This window comes from Terrapene carolina, unplaced genomic scaffold, assembly GCF_002925995.2.
Source record: "Terrapene carolina triunguis isolate 2854851 unplaced genomic scaffold, T_m_triunguis-2.0 Scaffold66, whole genome shotgun sequence".
NCBI lineage: Eukaryota > Metazoa > Chordata > Testudines > Emydidae > Terrapene > Terrapene triunguis.
The window spans coordinates 66,575,240-66,590,567 of record NW_020664417.1 but is presented as its reverse complement, the minus strand read 5'-3'; positions in this window follow the sequence as shown (position 1 = coordinate 66,590,567).

Below are 15,328 nucleotides of genomic sequence, written 5' to 3'. Positions count from 1 at the left end.
CCCCCCCCCCCCCCCCCCCCGGAGCACTGCTTTACCGCGTTATATCCGAATTAGTGTTATATCGGGTCGCATTATATCGGGGTAGAGGTGTATTTAGAAGGATGGTAGGAAGGTGCTTCTGGGGATTTCCCTGTTGTAGCCCCATTTTGGAACATGAATGCCATATTTTCCCTTTCACTTCATCAACAATTTAATAAACCATTCATATGCAAAAATGAAAAAATTGATCATGTATGAATGATTTTGTTTTATTTTGGCGCCTTCTTCACTCTCCCTGTCTCTTTAACGTAAACCTTTGTTTAGGTCTTTTGGTCTTCTCACTCCATTTCAGTTGCTCCAGCCTCCAGCCCTGCCATAGGGATGCTCCAGGTCTGACCCATCATCTGTTTTGGAAGTCAGGAAAGATTTTTTCCCACCAATGCCAATCTTGGCAGAAGTCTGTTAGATTGTTTTCACCTTCCTCACAGCATGCTGGAGGCACAGTTAGGTTAAATAGGACTAGAACTTAGAAGATCATGCTAGTAATTGGTTAGTTTATTGGAATTTACAGCTAATGTACACTGTGGGGAAAAAAGGCCAAAGGGTCAGCTCCCAGAATTAAGAGAGATCTGGATTCACTGGTGGACTTTGTGTCTCTGGGAAAAAGGAAAATTTGAAGCCTTCACAGGCTGAGATTTGTTTTTTGTTTTTTTGGTGGGGGCGGAGGGGAAGAAGTGGTGGTTATGGAGGGAGGGTGAAAGGATGTGTTTGAGTGAGATGAATCCTATGGGTAGAGTTAAGAAAGTCTACCCTGAGTTACGGGTTGTGGTGGGAGCCCCGTAGCACACCTGCACTGGATCCATTTAAATGCTTGGTACACACAAGTTGGGGCACACAGGGAAGAAAACTTAGTACCCCTCCACAGAGTTAATAAAATTGTGGCCTGCTGCTTATATCCGTCACTTCATCTGTCCTTATGCATCTGCATGTCCTGATCAAGTAGAATGTAAAAATAGAGGAAGAAAGAAAAACTACAAAGACATACTGACTATCAACATTTGCTCAGTCATTTACTTTTTCAGACCCCATCCCTATTCTGTCAATTGTCCTCCCAGATGTTGCTTTGTAAAGTGGCTAGTACCTTTTGGAGGCTATATAAATTAGGGCTGTCAAACAGTTTAAAAAAAATTGCAATTAATCACAAGATTAAAAAAAGTCTTGATTAACCACAGTTTTAATCATACTATTAAACAATTATAGCATACCAATTCAAACTGATTATAAATATTTTTGGATGTTTTTCTACATTTTCAAATATATTGATTTCAGTAACAACAAGTTCCCTCATTATGGGTAGGAAGTCTTCTAAATGCAACCATTAACTGGAATCTGATAGATCTCAAGACTAGAGTAAGCTCCTTAAGCTACAGATAGCAACTGAGTAAATCAATCCTCCAAGCCCAAGTGAGCTTCCGAGTTATGCAATATTCCCAGGCTGAAAGGAGCTCCTGTGCAATATTAAGTTCCCAGTCTGGAATAAAACCTTGAGGACTGGAGCTGGCTTCAGCCTAGATTGCATTCCAAACTGAGTCAGAGCCTTAGAGCTAAAGCAGACATCTATCAAAGAAAATTCCAAATTAGGCTGAGTCCCTTAGGGCTACAACAGACTTAATAGTTCCTGAGCCAATCCCCTAGTATGTTCTGGCCAATCAGTCCCCTCCACCTGCCTCAGAATGGATCCTTACAGCTATAAATCCTCTTCCAGGCCTACAATAATTAGTGTACTTAAATCCTTGTTATTTAGAATCGGGGCAAGTGACACAAGGAAAGAAGAAAAACCCTAAAAAACACATCCAGTAACTGGCTTCTACTTTCCCATTTCTTCTTAGAAATTATAGGGCTTTGATGCAAACAACGTATATTGTTCATTTAACTCTTTTTGTAAATCAGCACCCTGAGAATCAGTACTTTCTGTGTTGGACAACTCTGTCACAATTCTGTAGGACAAAAACCTGAGCCGTAATGTTTGCCATATTTATTGGGTAGAAAAAGCATCCAATCAATTTCAATTGCGGATGTAGTTTTTCCAGTTTTGGGTCCAATCCTGTGTAGTGCCAAATGTCTTTTGAGAAGTGCTGAGCACTCACGCTTCAATAGAAACCAAAGTATTTTTTCCTCCAAGATGTTTGGTAGCACTGACTTTTAAACAAAATAGAAGGCAGGTACAGATGATGGGGACTAACAAAAGCTTTGGAACAAGCAGTGAAGGAGTGGTTGTTTTAACATACCCAAATAAAGGGAGAATCAGAGTCTATCATCCAAAAGGGCAGTAATATTGGAGGTTGAATTAAAGATACTGGAAGAGTAAAGGAACTTGACTTCAGTGACAGTATACAGTATAGTTATTTTATTATTTTAAATGGTCATCAGAGATTAAAACCATGACAAACTTAACCTGTATTAAAACTGTTGTAATGTGATGGGTAAATTCTCCAAGTAATGAATATTTTACTTTAAATCTACCTCAGTTGCCAATAAATAAGTTAAAAGAGCAGTAACATCAGAATACCTTTTGTAGACCCTGTAAAAATGCAATGTTTTGTGCTGCCTCTACTGTCAGTGGAGTAGCTGTAAGATAGCAACAGACACTATTCCCAAAGCTGATATGAATCAATGACAGTGCTGTATAAATAATGGTGTCTTGGCACAGTGAAAACATAGATAACTTAGTGCAGATGCAATTGAAGAGAAAATAACCATGTTAATTTCAGCTGCATTCCAAAATGAAACAAAACACCACCACTAAAATATTGGAAAGAACGGATAATAAAGTTATATAAATTCAAGATACCTTTATGCTATGGGGTAACTTATCAGAAGGGCACCTTGTCTGTTGCAGATTTAAGTTATGCCTACAAGCCTTGCACCCACATTTTTGCACTTCTATTTTCACTGCAGTCACAAATCAGAGAGATGCAAAAGGAATTAGATTAGTACCATCAATTTATCCATGGACAGCTTCTGCTCAGAATTACACTAGTGCATAACTGAGTTACTCCAAATACATACACTTGTGCAAATTAAGGCAGAAGCTAGTGCTTAGGAGGTACAAATTACACCTGAAAACAGGGAGGAAAAATATAAAATATCTTGCAGTAAAAATAAAAATAATTGAAGTAAGGCAATAAATACTGTGCAGCTCTAGGCACACCCACAAGTAGTTGTAGAACTGCATGAAGTAAAATAGGCTACAGTGTAATCCATAAAAGTTCTGCTGCTTCCAGCACAATGTTCCATGGAGAACCAACCAGTTTTCCCTAACCAACCTTTTCATTGATTCATCCCCACAGGAGCTGCTATTCATGCACTGCTTTTGGAAACTAGAGGCCAATAAGCATGCTAATATCCCCATCCATTAATATCATTCTTCTCTTTGGAAAGAGAAACATGTGTTGTTGTCAAATTAAATGTTATGTATCATTGCCAAATATTATACATTAATTAAATACGAAGGAACACATATTTTTTTAATATCTCACAAAACACAATTGAAATCCAGTATCAGAAATGCGAAATGCTTGTTGTTTCTTACTCTAGAGTTCAGTGTTAAACTTTCAGTGTTCACTTCTAAAACAACTCTCCCAGGATGCATTACATTGCAAAAATCATGAACTGAAAAGTTGCTTGCAGTTTATTTCTGTAGCATTGTATGTAACACTTTCATTTGTAACTTCGGAACCATTGTTATATACATTGTTTCCAATCCCAGGAGCGGCATAATATACCAAACAATATCATACAGACTTTCACAGGGTTAGTATGATCCCAATCATCACAGCTGAAAGTTTCCTTCATGTTTTCTCCTGGCAACCCTTAGTTTTCAGTTTTCCCAAGACTCTCTAAAGAACAAAACACATAGAAAATGATTAATTTACAATGGTATAAAATCAGAAGTAAATCCACTTCTGAAACCAGTACAAAACTGGTATAGCAAAATTAGTTCCCCAATTTAAAGCACAATACAGCTTCAGTACTTTTAATTTACTCTAGTTGTCTAGCATGTCATACAATATTATTACTCGGCATCAAAATGTATTAGTCATTTATTTTTTAAATGTTTTCTCTCATTTGCCAATGGCTTCCCTGGAGATATTTTGGATTTGCACTGGTGTAACTAAAAGCAGACTTTAGCCCTCCGTTCTCCCCACAGTTGTACTCTTTCCAATATAACAATACACTACATCCATTTGTGTGTCAAATGGCAGTATAAATACTTTATGGATACTGCTTCCCTACATCTCACAGGAGGATAAAAAACATAAATGCTTGGAAGGTGCTTAGATTTTATTGAGCTGGAGACCACAGAAGTACCTGAATAAACAGGCAAATTCTTTCTAAGGTCTAACTGTAGTGGTGCAGCTATGCCAAACACCACACTTTAACTGTACATTTTGAGAGTCAGACTTTGGCCAGGCCCTATGTGGGTGTATAAGGCTGAGAGGACTCAGGAAGCCCATCCTGCCCAACTCCCACTTGTGCTTCCTGTGCAGGACCCAACCATAGTTGCAATCCTTGTTCTTCTAATGACACTTACCCCCGGGAAAATGACTGAACAGTGAGGAGGAGAAAGCGGTATCATGGACCCTCCTCCCTCACACCAACCAATAAAGATGGCCTGCTTCAGAGGGAAGCCTAGCATTACCTCAAAGGGGACATCTTTCCTTCCACACAAGACCACCCACAGGGCAGAACTTTGGCTTATTGGCAGAACTGCAGTTTATATATGCTGTCCAGGAGAAGAAGAATAAAAGTGGATGTGGATAGAAATCAAATCAGTTCAGGAGCTGCCAAGAAAATGAATCTATACACCTAGAACTAGCACTTCAGGTCCCAAACAACCAACTCAACCCTTTTTTTTCAGAAATTCTAACCAAATATTACTAAAACTATTTTTCCAGGACTGAAAAATTCAGTTGAATTTGTTTTTCCATTTTATGAGCCCCCAGACTTCCTATCTGTAGCTGAGATAAGAATTAACACCAACAAAATACAAGTAGTAACCATAGGATTTACACATGTGAGTAATCCAGATGATTTCTATGGGACTACTTGAATAACAAAGGTTTGCAGGATTGTTCTTGGATCATTTCCTATCTAGCTGAAACCAGGAAATAACTAGAAATCTTATGAGACAGCCCAATTTAAAGGCCCAAAACATTTGGATAAACATCAGAAAAGAATTTAAACTTTTGGATCCTTTCTCAAACTATATCATTTGAGTTTAGCAATCACTAATTGTTATCATGAAACTGAATAGAACAGAACACATGATATTTCCCTGACTCAATAAGTGAATGAGGTGTGTTACCATTTTATGTTAGGAAAAGCTTTATCCTGGTGGATGCAGTTAATTGTCAGTGGTTTTTGGCAAAAGTGATCCCAAACAGATACCCAAATGATAGAAAACAGTCACCAAAGAACCCAATCCTCTGAGATATTCATGCTTATAATTTCACCAGACAAGGCCCTAGAGGGTGAGAATCATATTGCCAGCAAGGTTGGAAATCATGACTTCACTTGATTAAGAATAATACTGGGGCTGACACCTTATCACATACTCTGCTGTTCTGCAATTCATTTCTTTGTGCCACCTGGGAGCATTTTAACTGCAGCCAGAGCAGCAGTCAGTTTGAATTTTAAGGAATATATTAAAAGGACTATAAAAAAGCATCTTTCGTTCTTTTCATACTTTCTGGCTGTTTATAGGAACTAGAGCTGTGTGAAAGCAGGGAGTTGTTTTGCTGTTCCATCACAGATTATTTTGCACCCCCAAAATGTTCCTAAATTGTGAATGTTTGGGAGAGTTTTCTTTTACATCAAAAAACTTGGGAGAAATGCAAATGCAAAAGTCCACTCTTGCTCAAAATATCAGGCTATGAAAGGCCAAATGCTATTGTTCAGGCCTCTTCACTGCCGAGCAAATCCTCTCCTTAGTGACTTGCCTATGTGGTTGGGAGGGGCACTGCACAGATTCAGAGTCATGCTCAAGCCCTACCATTACTCTGCCTCAAAACCAGCTAAGGACTGTGATATATAGGTGAAGCACATTGCTCATCCCTTGTGCAGTTCCTGGCAACCCTAGCTTCTCTTTTCATGTAGTGTAAATGCACCACTGTGCTTCCAGGAAAGGCTCTGAAACGATGAATGTAGGGGCAGGATTTGTCCCTATGTAAAAAAATGCCTCTAATGGCACAGGAGATGAGAACTTTATTTCCCTGCAGCTGACTTCTCTCTATACAAGAGTATCCTGTTAATATGCAATAGATGAGGCTTAGTTCAATTCTCAAATAATGAGGTGGGAAAAAAATTCAGTTCCCAGACTGTACAAGTGGTGGGAATAAATGGGGCAAGTAGTGTCAGGGAATGCCTCAATAAATAGACAGATACTGATGCCACAATTCAAAGGAACAAATTCTCAGGGAGCTGTTCCCTCTTTTTAAAATAGTATATAAATATCTGAGCTCCTGAGCAACCAGGATAGACTTGGACTTTATAACTGAGTTCCTTCTTAGTTGAGAGAGAAAAAAATGTGGGTACGAGCTATTTCCTAGTCTATTACTTGTTTTATTTACAACATCCACATAGTTCCCGTTAGCATGAATAAGGACAGCTAAAAAAAATGCAACATTAACAATAATACGGAATTAACACTCCTTTCAGAAAAACAAGCAAGAATGTCAACCAGCTTTCTCCAGCCCATTTTAATTCCCTGTGTTTCTTAATTCCTCCCTGAACAGATTGAACTATTGTTGCTAGAAGATGTGCCTGGCTTGTCAGTCAAAATCATTACCCTACCAGACAGCTGGCATGTGTCATTTACACAGCCTCCCTGAGCTTACAGTCAATATGTCCGTGGGTGTTGGGCAAGCGTGTTGTCCTCGTTCATCCATTCTCTCTTTCAGCAAAGGAATCCTGATAAAATTTAGTGAACATGTCTATTCAATAAAATGCCTCAAGTGTCCCTTGCTGGTTTGTCATCCTGTTAGTGAGCTAATGGCTGGGCCAGATGTTAAGCTGTGGTGAAAGGGCACATGGTGCAAGCTGAGAGGTGGGGGAGGAGTAAGTGGTGCATAAGTGACAAAGCTCAGCTTTATAATTCCCTGACGCTGGGACACTGTGTTCCGGGCTGATTACTTTGAAGGGGCCAAAATAGCATCTAGCGAGCAGTCCAATATAAAGACATCCCAGCTGCCCTTTCTTTTCCTCTGTCCATGCCTACTATACTGCCAGCATGGAGGAGGTGGCAGAGGAATCTTTGAACTGGTTCTACACCATAGTAGGATCTCCATATACTGGGATGATCCTGTTGGATCCAGATTTGCTGACTTTCTCATAAGAACACTCCACTTCACATAACTTTCTCAGTACACCAGAAACCCTGGTCTTGAATATGTATCTGATGAAGCCATTAGCCTCTCCTGTGAGTTCCCATGTCAAATGTGTTTCTTCAATCCCATTATTGATTGCCTAATTGTACCACTTTTGCTACACTATTAATAGGCTCGGGAGGATTTTTTAATTGGTAAATGTCAGCAAATGTCAATTTCACTAAACCGACGAAAATATTTCCATTGATAACAACAGAAATTTACAGATAAGCAGAGTAAGAAAAATGATGTTCAAGAAATTAGTAGAATTTGATTTAAGGATATTTATTTTGTATATTTTGATATGTGATTTTGACAATTTGTGATTTGATGGTTATACAGTTTAACTTTTTGAATCTTTAAGTCTATTGTCATTAAATAATTATTGTCTGACTCCCCCATAATTTCCTGCAACTGTGAATATTTAAACAGATAAAGATGGAAAAAAATGCTTAAAACCCATACTTTTGAACAACAGTGAAAATTTAAATTGATCAAAATCTAAAAAAAATGCTTACAAATAAACATTGATATTATCTGTCAAAATATAAAGAAATAAAAATTGAATTCTGCCAAACCTAAGTATAAAATTAGTGGAATGCTTAATCACAGATATTGGAGAACATGAGTTTGTAGGAGTTTCAATTACAGAATTATAGAATGTCTAACATAAAGGAAAGACACATTGCCACTTTTAAGTCTGTTATTGAGTGTCCAGCAAGATTGAAGTGCTCTCCTACTGTTTTTTGAATGTTACAATTCTTGATATCTGATTTGTGTCCATTTATTCTTTTGTGTAGAGACTGTCCAGTTTGGCCAATGTACATGGCAGAGGGGCATTGCTGTCACATATCACATTGGTAGATGTGCAGGTGAAAAAGCCCCTGATGGTGTGGCTGATGTGGTTAGGTCCTATGATGGTCCTAGATATGTGGACTGAGTTGGCAACGGGGTTTGTTGCAGGGATTGATTCCTGGGTTAGTGGTTTTGTTGTGTGGTGTGTAGTTGGTGGTGAGTATTTGCTTCAGGTTGGGGGCTGTCTGTAAGCGAGGACTGGCCTGTCTCCCAACACTCAATAACAGACTTTAAAGTGGCAATTCTTCAACAACAAAACTTCAAAAACAGACTTCAATGAGAAACTGCAGAACTGGAATTAATTTGCAAACTGGATACCATCAAATTAGGCCTGAGTAAAGACTGGCAGTGGATGGGTCACTACAAAAAGTAATTTTCCCTCTGTTAATACTCACACCTTCTTGTCAACTGTTGAGAGTAGGCCACATCCATCTTGATTGAATTGGCCCGTTAGCACTGACCCCCCCACACACACACTTGGTAAGGCAACTCCCATCTTTTCATGTGCTGTGGCACCGCCATGGGCACCCGTATGGCCCCACAATATGCCAACATTTTTATGGCTGACCTGAAACAATGCTTCCTCAGCTCTCGTCCACTCACGCCCCTTCTCTACCTACGCTACATTGATGACATCTTCATCATCTGGACCCATGGGAAGGAGACCCTAGAAGAATTCCACCATGATTTCAACAGCTTCTACCCCACCATCAACCTCAGCCTGGACCAATCTACACAGGAGGTCCACTTCCTAGACACCACAGTACAAATAAGTGATGGCCACGTTACCACCACCCTATACCGAAAACCCACCGACCACTATGCCTACCTTCATGCCTCCAGCTTCCACCCGGGACACACCACACGATCCATCGTCTACAGCCAAGCGCTGAGGTACAAACGCATCTGCTCCAACCCCTCAGACAGAGACCAACACCTACAAGATCTTCACCAAGCATTCTCAAAACTACGATACCCACACAAGGAAATAAAGAAACAAATCAACAGAGCCAGACATGTACCCAGAAGCCTCCTGCTACAAGACAGGCCCAAAAAAGAAACCAACAGAACTCCACTGGCCATCACCTACAGTCCTCAGCTTAAACCTCTCCAACGCATCATCAGTGATCTACAACCCATCCTGGACAATGATCCCTCACTTTCACAGACCTTGGGAGGCAGGCCAGTCCTCGCCCACAGACAACCCGCCAACCTTAAGCATATTCTCACCAGCAACCACGCACCGCACCATAACAACTCTAACTCAGGAACCAACCCATGCAATAAACCTCGATGCCAACTCTGCCCACATATCTACACCAGCAACACCATCACAGGACCTAACCAGATTAGCTACAACATCACTGGCTCATTCACCTGCACGTCCACCAATGTTATATATGCCATCATGTGCCAGCAATGCCCCTCTGCTATGTACATTGGCCAAACTGGACAGTCACTACGCAAGAGGATAAATGGACACAAGTCAGATATCAGGAATGGCAATATACAAAAACCTGTAGGAGAACACTTCAACCTCCCTGGCCACACAATAGCAGATGTAAAGGTAGCCATCTTACACCAAAAAAACTTCAGGACCAGACTCCAAAGAGAAACTGCTGAGCTCCAGTTCATTTGCAAATTTGACACCATCAGATTAGGATTAAACAAAGACTGTGAATGGCTATCCAACTACAGAAGCAGTTTCTCCTCCCTTGGTGTTCACACCTCAACTGCTAGCAGAGCACCTCACCCTCCCTGATTGAACTAACCTCATTATCTCCATACTGATTTATACCTGCCTCTGGAAATTTCCATTACTTGCGTCTGATGAAGTGGGCATTCACCCACGAAAGTTTATGCTCCAATACTTTTGTTAGTCTTAAAGGTGCCACAGGACCCACTGTTGCTTTATACTGCTTACTGTATTTTTAACTCCACGCATCTGATGAAGTGAGTTTTAGCCTACGAAAGCTTATGCCCAAATAAATTTGTTAGTCTCTAAGGTGCCACAAGGACTTCTCATTGTTTTTGCTGATACAGACTAACACGGCTACCACTCTGAAAAGTATTTAAGAAAGCACATATCAAGTTACTTGAACTTTGTTTTTGTATATGGATTTAAGAGAATAAGAGCCATTCTGATGTATGGCTCTCCTAACAAGGCTACTAATGTTTGCACTAGGAGTCAGTATTTCCAGCATTCATTTTAATATGGCTTGATGTGCGGTGGATGTAGCTTGACTTGTTTTGTTTCTTTGTAGCATACAAAGAAACAGTGAAAGAGTTAGTGCAAAGGAGGAAGAGACCCACAACTACACTCCAAACTGTCACTCAAGACCTTTCAAAGAACCCAGAAGAGCAGCATCAAATCCTGCACTGCAGTGGTATTGAACGAGAACAGAGAATTAAATATAAATGGAGAGTAGTTGGTTTCTTGCAATGGCCAGAAGACCAGTGTACTGTCTGACTAAAATAAGACTGAAAAGAGAAGGTGTGCATGCTCCACATTTGTGCTGTTTCAGCCCAATACACTGAGAACTTTGTCCAATGGTCAACCATCTGAAAATATGAACCCTATGATGTTGCCAACGTCTGTAAGAGCAGCACAGGTTAAAGATGTACAGAAGCTGCTTATGCAGTTAATTTAAACTGTCCATGATTTCAGGAGTGTTTTGGAAAATGTATTTGTGTGAACCTCTCTCTCCTCTTTTTCCATTTCCTTCATCATGCTGGGACATATGATCTCCTTTCATGTGCCTGGCAAGTTTCCACAGATACATAGCACATTCAAGGAGGGAGGATGCTGAGTTTGGAGAATAAGTTTACATGGAATCCCATTGTTAAATATTCAAAGTCAAATGCCAAAAATGAAGAAGCATTCAAAGTTAAGTATACAGAAAAACAGCCTGAAAAAGAACTAGAAGAATTTATGTTTTTGTATTTTATTACAATGATTTTAATTGTTTCAATTTTTCTGCTTATACAATCATAATAGTTGCTTCTGGCTTTCATAAAATATATGAAGAAGCAAACATTTACAATGCAGGCCAGCCCTCGGTGGAATGTACAGCTTGCATAACCTCTGAAAGTCCCTAACCAGATTTACCCAAATAGTGAGGCTACTCATGTGACTACAACTTCTAAATTAATAATGGTATTGCTGTCAGTTGGTAATGACAACAGAGGCTAATTGCTCTATGTGGTTTCACACTTTCAGAATGCATGACATCAGCTACATTCACTGATCTAGAGCACTACTTAATATTACTTACCACAAACTATGTATAACAAGTGAATGCTTATAATTTGGGAGCTAATAAATAGATCTAGTCAAATTCTGTTAATATAATAGCAATTAAGGTCACTGTAGGGGTAATAAAGATGTCGACAAACAAGTAGAGCTTTTAACGAAGCACTTGACTTATGCTTATTCTAGAGGTGGGATTTTCAAAAGTGCTTTGTATTGGCCAAACTCTGCTCCTACTGAAGCCAATGGTGAAATTTCCACCCTTAGCTTCAGTGGGAGCAGAGTTTGGCCAATACTAACCACTTTTGAAAATCCCACCTCTAGAATAAGCATTAGTCAAGAGCTTCATTAAAAACTCTACTTGTTTGTCAACATCACTAAGGCTGGGTCTACACTACAGCGGGGTTCCGACCTAAGATACGCAACTTCAGCTACGTGAATACCGTAGCTGAAGTTGTGTATTTTAGGTGGGCTTACCTGGCGGTGAGGACGGGGGAAAGTCGACCGCTGCCGCGCTGCCGCCGACTCCGCTGCCGCCTCTTGCCGAGGTGGATTTCCGGAGTCGACGGCAGAGCGATCAGGGATCGATTTTACCGCGTCCTCACGAGACGCGGTAAGTCGATCCCCGATAGACAGATTGCTACCCGCCGGATCGGCGGGTAGTGAAGACATACTCTAAGATGAGTCCACTCTTTTAGATAATCATCTGTTAACTAGGCATTATTATGGTTAAAACAAGACATCTGAAACTCTTATTTTCCCACCTTTGCATTTAACTATTCTATTTACTCCTGGGGGGAATTCTATGTCAAAAAAATAATAATTCTGCAGATAATATTTTAAAATTTCACATATTTTTGTCAAAATAACACAATATAATCTTGCCAGTTTCAGTTATTTTGGTAATTTATTTCCAAATATCTGTCAGCTAGTATGTCTGTAACAATACAGACAGCAAAAAAGATTCCCCCAGGAGTAGAGAGTTAAAGAAACCCTTATGACAACTCAGTTCCTGTTTCTCTGTTATGCTTTTGTTTGGAGCCTCACTGTGAATTTGTCACAGGTGCCAGCTGGACACACTTTGGGGGAAAACTCTGCCCCTCTGTTTTTTTAGTCAATTCTTGTTTTTTCTCCCTGTTCCCACAGGGTTGCCATATAGAGGTTCCCACGTAGAGGAGGTGGGGAAGAGGGAGCTGGAGAGGGAGGTACAGTTGGGGGTGCTGGAAGAGTATGTGTACTGGAAGTGTGTATTTGGGGGGTGCCAGAGTGGTGTCTGTGTGTACTTGGAGGAGGTATTTGGAGGGTGCTGTAGGAGTCTGTGTGTACAGGGAGAGGGTATTGAGGGAGTGCACGAGGGGGCTGTATGGGGCCCCCGAGTTCATACCTTCCCCCTAGCCCCCCAGAGCCCAGCTGCGGGGCCAGACACCTGCCCCCCCCCCAGCCCGGGCATCCAGAAGAAGAAACAGCCTGATCCTGGGTACCAGGCTTGTATGGAGTTTCCTGCATGCCACCTCCTTCCTTCAGGGCATGTTGGGAACTGCAGCTGCCAGGAACCCTCAAGCTCTCCCTCCCCCTGGCAGTGTTCTCTATTCATGAGCTGGGGAGCCAGGCTCTGCGGGGTCCAGCAGCCCCTAGTATTGGCCAACAGCTCTGCAGCACCAATTCTGCAGGGAAAAATGAAATTCTGTGCAGAACATTAATTATGTACAAATTTTGCACTGTGCAGTGGTGCAGAATTCCCTCAGAAGTATATTCCTCACTGTAGAACTTCAAAATAGAGACTTATTTTTATTCTTCACTATTCAGTACGTATTGCATTTAAGCTTAAGTGATTGATCAATCCAAATACCAAGATATTTGAAAGATAGAACTGTCCCGAGGATAGAGCTATTAAACATGTAATGCTTAACTCTGGATCTACTGCCAGAATTTCTATTTTATGATTAGCCTGAAAATGAAAGTCTGTTTTTCGTAATGGCAGCTTATTTATTGTGCATTACTGAAGTACCAGAATGTGTATGGTACTCTTCAAGATTTCAGTGGGATGCCTGGTGCAAAACTGTGCACTGATCCTATGGCCATCAAGAAAGTAATGTTATTATTGTGTATTCCATCAGGATGCAATTTAATTAAAAACAACAACAATAAAAATGTTACAGCTGAAGGTGACATTAGAAAGTGATAGCAAACAGTGCTGTCTATGAAGCCATAGTGGACGTGTGAGGCATTGTTGCAAAAAGAAAATCTCTCTGAGCATGTGTATCAAGTATTCATTCACAAGTGGCATACATTCAAGCATGAATCAGGAACAGAATGCTTATATTCTTTGTAGCAGTCAACAGGCAGTAAGTGGACATCCAGATGCTTTAACATCTATGCTTTGCTAGTGACAGCAAGGGGAAGTCTATGTGCAAAGACTAAAGTAAGGGGAAGTGGGGAGGAGTCCAGCTTTCTTTCTCTGACAAAAACAGAGGGAGAGCATCTTCTTTTCTCATTGGTTTGGCAGAGCAGCATTCCCACTCAGATCCCTCTCTTTCTTAGCTAATCCCGTGAGAGAATAGAATCATAGAATCATAGAGGATTAGGGTTGGAAGAGATCTCAGGAGGTCATCTAGTCCAACTCCCTGCTCAAAGCAGGACCAAACCTAACTAAATCATCCCAGACAGGGCTTTGTCTAAGGATGGAGATTCCACCACGTCTCTAGATAACCCATTCCAGTGCTTCACCACCCTCCTAGTGAAAAAGATTTTCCTAATATCCAACCTAGACCTCCCCCACTGTAACTTGAAACCATTGCTCCTTGTTCTGTCATCTGCCACCACTTTGAACAGCTTAGCTCCATCCTCTTTGGAACCCCCCTTCAGGTAGTTGAAGGCTGCTATCAAATCCCCCCTCATTCTTCTCTTCTGCAGACTAAATAAGCCCAGTTCCCTCAGCCTCTCCTTATAAGTCATGTGCCCCAGCCCCCTAATAATTTTTGTTGCCCTCCACTGGACTCTCTCCAGTGTGTCCACATCCTTTCTGTAGTGGGGGGGCGCAAAACTGGACACAATACTCCAGATGTGGCCTCACCAGTGCCAAATAGAGGGGAATAATCACTTCCCTCGATCTGCTGGCAATGCTCCTCCTCATCCAGCCCAATATGCCGTTAGCCTTTTTGGCAACAAGGTCACACTGTTAACTCATATCCAGCTTCTCGTCCACCATAATCCCCAGGTCTTTTTCTGCAGAACTGCCACTTAGCCAGTCAATCCCCAGCCTGTAGCAGTGCATGGTATTCTTCCATCCTAAGTGCAGGATTCTGCACTTGTCCTTGTTAAACCTCATCAGATTTCTTTTGGCCCAATCCTCCAATTTGTCTAGGTCACTCCGGACCCTATCCCTCCCTTCCAGTGTATCTACCTCTCCCCCCAGCTTAGTGTCATCTGCGAACTTTCTGAGGGTGCAATCCATCCCATCATTCAGATCATTAATGAAGATGTTGAACGAAACCAGCCACAAGACAGACCCCTGGGGCACTCCGTTTGATACCAGCTGCCAACTAGACATTGAGCTGTTGATCACTACCCGTTGAGCCAGACGATCTAGCCAGCTTTCTATCCACCTTATAGTCCATTTATCCAATCCATACTTTTTTTAACTTGCTGGCAAGAATACTGTAGGAGACCCAGCCAACTCCCTCAGCACTCCCACCCTCAACTCCCTCAGCACCTTTCACCACTGAGGGCTGCTCACCTCCTCCCCATACTGTGCTCCCCAGTGCAGCAGTCTGGGAGCTGACCTTGTCTGTGAAATCCGAGGCAAAAAAAAAAAAAA